The sequence below is a fragment of the Heptranchias perlo genome, chromosome 12 (assembly GCF_035084215.1).
Source record: "Heptranchias perlo isolate sHepPer1 chromosome 12, sHepPer1.hap1, whole genome shotgun sequence".
NCBI classification, from domain to species: Eukaryota; Metazoa; Chordata; class Chondrichthyes; order Hexanchiformes; family Hexanchidae; genus Heptranchias; species Heptranchias perlo.
The window spans coordinates 67331926-67336925 of record NC_090336.1 but is presented as its reverse complement, the minus strand read 5'-3'; the positions used below and the strand labels follow the sequence as shown (position 1 = coordinate 67336925).

At 54.5% G+C, this 5000-nt stretch overlaps 1 non-coding gene across 1 annotated transcript; it reads left to right on the top strand.

The window, feature by feature from the left end:
• The first annotated feature begins 3544 nt into the window (after positions 1–3544).
• On the top strand, positions 3545–3735 carry LOC137330495 (U2 spliceosomal RNA). The gene has a single exon (XR_010965047.1). It is a non-coding gene; the product is annotated as a U2 spliceosomal RNA (small nuclear RNA).
• The last annotated feature ends 1265 nt before the right edge of the window (positions 3736–5000 follow it).

Here is a 5000-nt window from a genome sequence, read left to right as displayed (position 1 = left end):
CCTCAAGTCCCTGAGGGACCTGGACACGAGGCCGAGGACACACGCACGCCTGCTGCACTGGCAGCAGCGACCAGCAGGGGGCTGACCGGCTGATCCTTCCCTTTCACAGGCAGGCTTTTGGCCCTCGCTGAAACGACAAAGGTGTTCAGAAGGAAGTGCTGGGGGGAAGGCAGGCAGGGAGGGACGGACACAGGGAAGTCCGCACAAAACAGGTCCCCTGGAACCTCTGACCCAGAAAACCGGGTTCCTGGTGAAAGCAGTCCTGCCATTGACAGGACAATGGACAGGGCCCGGCAGCTTGAGACACATCTTTCTTTCAATAAGCAAGTTCTTTTTAAAAAAGTTTCCTTCCACAGCAGCTCTGAGTGAGAGAGAGAGAGAGAGAGAGAGAGAGACACTGACTGACTGACTGATACTGACACCGACACACACACACACACACACATATTATTTATTATTATTTTAAACGACAAAGGTGTTCAGAAGGAAGTCCTGGGGGGAAGGCATGGAGGGACGGACACAGGGAAGTCCGCACAAAACAGGTCCCCTGGAACCTCTGACCCAGAAAACCGGGTTCCTAGTGAAAGCAGTCCTGCCCCGCTCTGCCATTAACATGACAACGGACAGGGCCCGGACCAGGCGCAGCGGACGGTAGCGAGCAGTCGGAGGGTGAAAATCCGCCAGTGGGTGAAATGGAGAGCCGTGCGGTGAGAGGAGGCGGAAAGCGGTTCGCAGACTTTCGCTGTACCTCCGGCGGGCAGCGCCGCACCTCCGACCGCTCGCTACCGTCCGCTGCGCCTGGTCCGGCCGCACGCGACCAGCCGTACCCGGAGGAAATCGGCCTCGGCCTTCCCGAGATATCAGTCTCCAGGTGGGACAGAAAAACCGGGGGCCCCCGGCTCGCTTTCAGCGGCCCGCTAGTCGACTTCCCGGCGTGCGAACGCGATCCTTCCGGTACCCTTCGGTGCCCCTTGCCCGACTCTAGCTCCGGTGGTAAAGCGGAGTCGGTCGGTCTGACGGCCGCCGAGTTAGCAGGCGGAAAGCGGTTTGCAGCCTTTCGCTGTACCTCCGACGGGCAGCGCCGCACCTCCGAGCGCTCGGTACCGTCCGCTGCGCCTCGTCCTGCCGCACGCGACGAGCCGTCCCCGGAGGAAATCGGCCTCGGCCCTCCTGAGATATCAGCCTCCATACGGGCGTCACAAATCAGTGGACATGGTCAGCTGCAAAGCAGTGTCATTACAACCTTTCATAAACGACAGGGCAGCACCGCACTGCACCGCACTGCACCCCACACTACATCACACTTGCCTGCCTGCCAGCCTGCCGCTGCCTACTCTCACCAGCGGACCAAAGTGAGGATAACACCCCGAAGCAAGCATCTCCCTTGCCGCCCACCAGCCCACACCATTCCCCTTGCCTGCCTCCCACAAATTCCACCAGCGAGGCAAAGTGAAAATCAACCCCCAAAAAACGCACTCCACACCGGCCATCGCCCGCTATACACCCCCCCCCCCCCCGGGGCGAATATTAAGCCCGAGAACACCGACTGTAACCAACCGCAGTGAAAAGTTGAAGTGGCAACTCATTAACCAGATTTACACTTGGCAACTCATAAACCAAATGAACAAAAAATCTGGTTAATGAGTTGCCCAAAATAAATCTGGTTAATGAGTTGCCACTTCAACTTTTCACTGCGATTGGTTACAGTCGGTGTTCTCGGGCTTAATATTCACCCCGGGGGGGCGGGGGGGGTGATTCTGGGGGTAGTGTCCGGGAGGGTGAGCCTTTTATTCGGCAGGAGGCGTGTGGGGAAATCATCAACCTGTCAGACGATGAGTTGTCACAAATGCCATTGCTTAATGAAAGCTGCGCTCCCGAACTGGACTGACTGACTGTCTGTCTGTTTGTCAAGGGGAGGAAAAGGCGGTGGTGGTGGTGAGGGTGGAGCTTTACGCTCAGGAGGGGAGACTTTCCTTCATGCCAATTAATCTGCAGCAGAAAGTCATCCCCCCCCGACTGGGATTCGAAGCCCGGTCCTGACCACGAGACCACCGGGGAGAGCTGCCTCAAGTCCCTGAGGGACCTGGACACGAGGCCGAGGACACACGCACGCCTGCTGCACTGGCAGCAGCGACCAGCAGGGGGCTGACCGGCTGATCCTTCCCTTTCACAGGCAGGCTTTTGGCCCTCGCTCAAACGACAAAGGTGTTCAGAAGGAAGTCCTGGGGAGGAGGGAGGGAGGCAGGGAAATCAGCACAAAGCAGGTCCCCTGGAATCTCACACCTGCGTCCCAGAAAACAGGTCTCCTGGTCAAAGCAGTCCTGCCCCGTCCTGCCATTAACGTGACAATGGACAGGGCCCGGCAGCTTGAGACACATCTTTTTTTCAATATGCAAGTTCTTTTTAAAAAGGTTTCCTTCCACAGCAGCTCTGAGTAAGAGTGAGAGAGAGAGAGAGAGAGACACTGACTGACACTGACACTGACACTGACACTGACACTGACACACACACACACACACACACACACACACACACACACACACCGTCTCCCATCCGATTGGTGGACTATGGGATTGAAAATCGAACTTTGAGTTTCAATGCAGGGGGGAGAGCGCGAACGCAGCCCCTCCCAACTACCACACGCGCGTTGTTGTTGTTGTAATATAGAACTGCAAGTTGCCGTTGTCGTGGTCGTTTCGAATCAGCACAAAGTAGGTGCCTCCCTGGAATGTCACACCTGCGTCCCAGAAAACAGGTCTCCCGGTCAAAGCAGTCCCGCCCCGCCCTGGGATTAACATGACAACGGACAGGGCCCAGTCAGGGAGCAGCTTGAGAGACACCTTTCAATAGGCGCTTCTGAAACATTAACGCCTTGTTTCTTCCGACAGTTTAACCAGCGATTAACATGACAACGGACAGGGCCCAGTCAGGGAGCAGCTTGAGAGACGTCTTTCAATAGGCGCTTCTGAAACATTAACGCCTTGTTTCTTTCGACAGTTTAACCAGCCTTTAACACGCCTTGTGTTTTTATTTCCCATTTCCAGCCAGCCAGCCAGCCAGCCAGCCGAGCCGAGCCAGCATCTGCAGTATTTTTTTTGATTGGTCTTGCCTGCCGTGGAATGAATGTTTCAACACGAGCTGCTGATTGTCAGCACCTCACCTCTTTCTCAATTGGCCGTTGCAATCTCACTCGCTCACTCATCGTGAGACACGTCACGTCACTAGTTTTACTTAAAGAGGTTTCCTTCCACGGCAGTTCGTTAGTGACTGAGACTGACTGACGGAGGTCCGTTGAGACACAACCCTCCCCCATCTGATTGGTGGCCTACTGGCAAATTTACCAATCTGTCAAGCAATCCTGGCAAGAAAGGAAAAAACGGCAACTTCTTTAAACTCATCCACTGTTGCAATTAGAAACGGTGGCAAAAAATGTGGCCAGAGTGGGAGAGAACGGCAGTGCTTCGAGACTGCTTTCAACACCGGCAGCCAGAGAACAAAGAGGGAGGGCAAACAGGACCCGAGATCAATTCGCATCGAGCGCGGTATCGCTTCTCGGCCTTTTGGCTAAGATCAAGTGTAGTATCTGTTCTTATCAGTTTAATATCTGATACGTCCCCTATCTGGGGACCATATATTAAATTGATTTTTGGAACAGGGAGATGGAATAGGGGCTTGCTCCGTCCACTCCACGCATCGACCCAGTATTGCAGTGTCTCTGGGAACGGTGCACCTCCCTGTGGGGAGATATTCAAAAGGAAAAACAGCTCTTTCCCAGTGTCTCTGTGTGTGTGTGTGTGTGTGTGTGTGTGTGTGTTTTATTACTGAGAATAAAGCTGATATCTCTCTCTCTCTCTCTCTCTTACACTCAGAGCTGCTGTGGAAGGAAACCGTTTTAAAAAGAACTTTCTCAGCTCAGTGGTATTTTTTTCTTCTCCAAGGCTGAGTGCCGCTCGCACGGAGCGATATAATTCAAAGTGCAAAATAACTTGGCGTCGTTGACTTGAAACAAGCAGGGTCTGCTTCCAAATGAAAGCTGCGCTCCCGAACTGGACTGACTGTCTGTCTGTCTGTCTGTTTGTCAAGGGGTGGAAAAGGCGGCGGTGGTGGTGAGGGTGGAGCATTACGCACAGGAGGGGAGACTTTCTTTCAGAGGTGCCAATTAATCTGCAGCAGAAAGTCATCCCCCCCGACCGGGATTCGAAGCCCGGTCCTGACCACGAGACCACCGGGGAGAGTTGCCTCAAGTCCCTGAGGGACCTGGACACGAGGCCGAATACACACGCACGCCTGCTGCACTGGCAGCAGCGACCAACAGGGGGCTGACCGGCTGATCCTTCCCTTTCACAGGCAGGCTTTTGGCCCTCGCTGAAACGACAAAGGTGTTCAGAAGGAAGTCCTGGGGGGGAGGGAGGGAGGCAGGGAAATCAGCACAAAGCAGGTCCCCTGGAATCTCACACCTGCGTCCCAGAAAACAGGTCTCCTGGTCAAAGCAGTCCTGCCCCGTCCTGCCATTAACGTGACAATGGACAGGGCCCCGGCAGCTTGAGACACATCTTTTTTTCAATATGCAAGTTCTTTTTAAAAAGGTTTCCTTCCACAGCAGCTCTGAGTAAGAGTGAGAGAGAGTGAGAGAGAGAGAGACACTGACTGACACTGACACTGACACTGACACACACACTGACACACACACACACACACACACACACACACACACACACCGTCTCCCATCCGATTGGTGGACTATGGGATTGAAAATCGAACTTTGAGTTTCAATGCAGGGGGGAGAGCGCGAACGCAGCCCCTCCCAACTACCACACGCGCGTTGTTGTTGTTGTAATATAGAACTGCAAGTTGCCGTTGTCGTGGTCGTTTCGAATCAGCACAAAGTAGGTGCCTCCCTGGAATGTCACACCTGCGTCCCAGAAAACAGGTCTCCCGGTCAAAGCAGTCCCGCCCCGCCCTGGGATTAACGTGACAACGGACAGGGCCCAGTCAGGGAG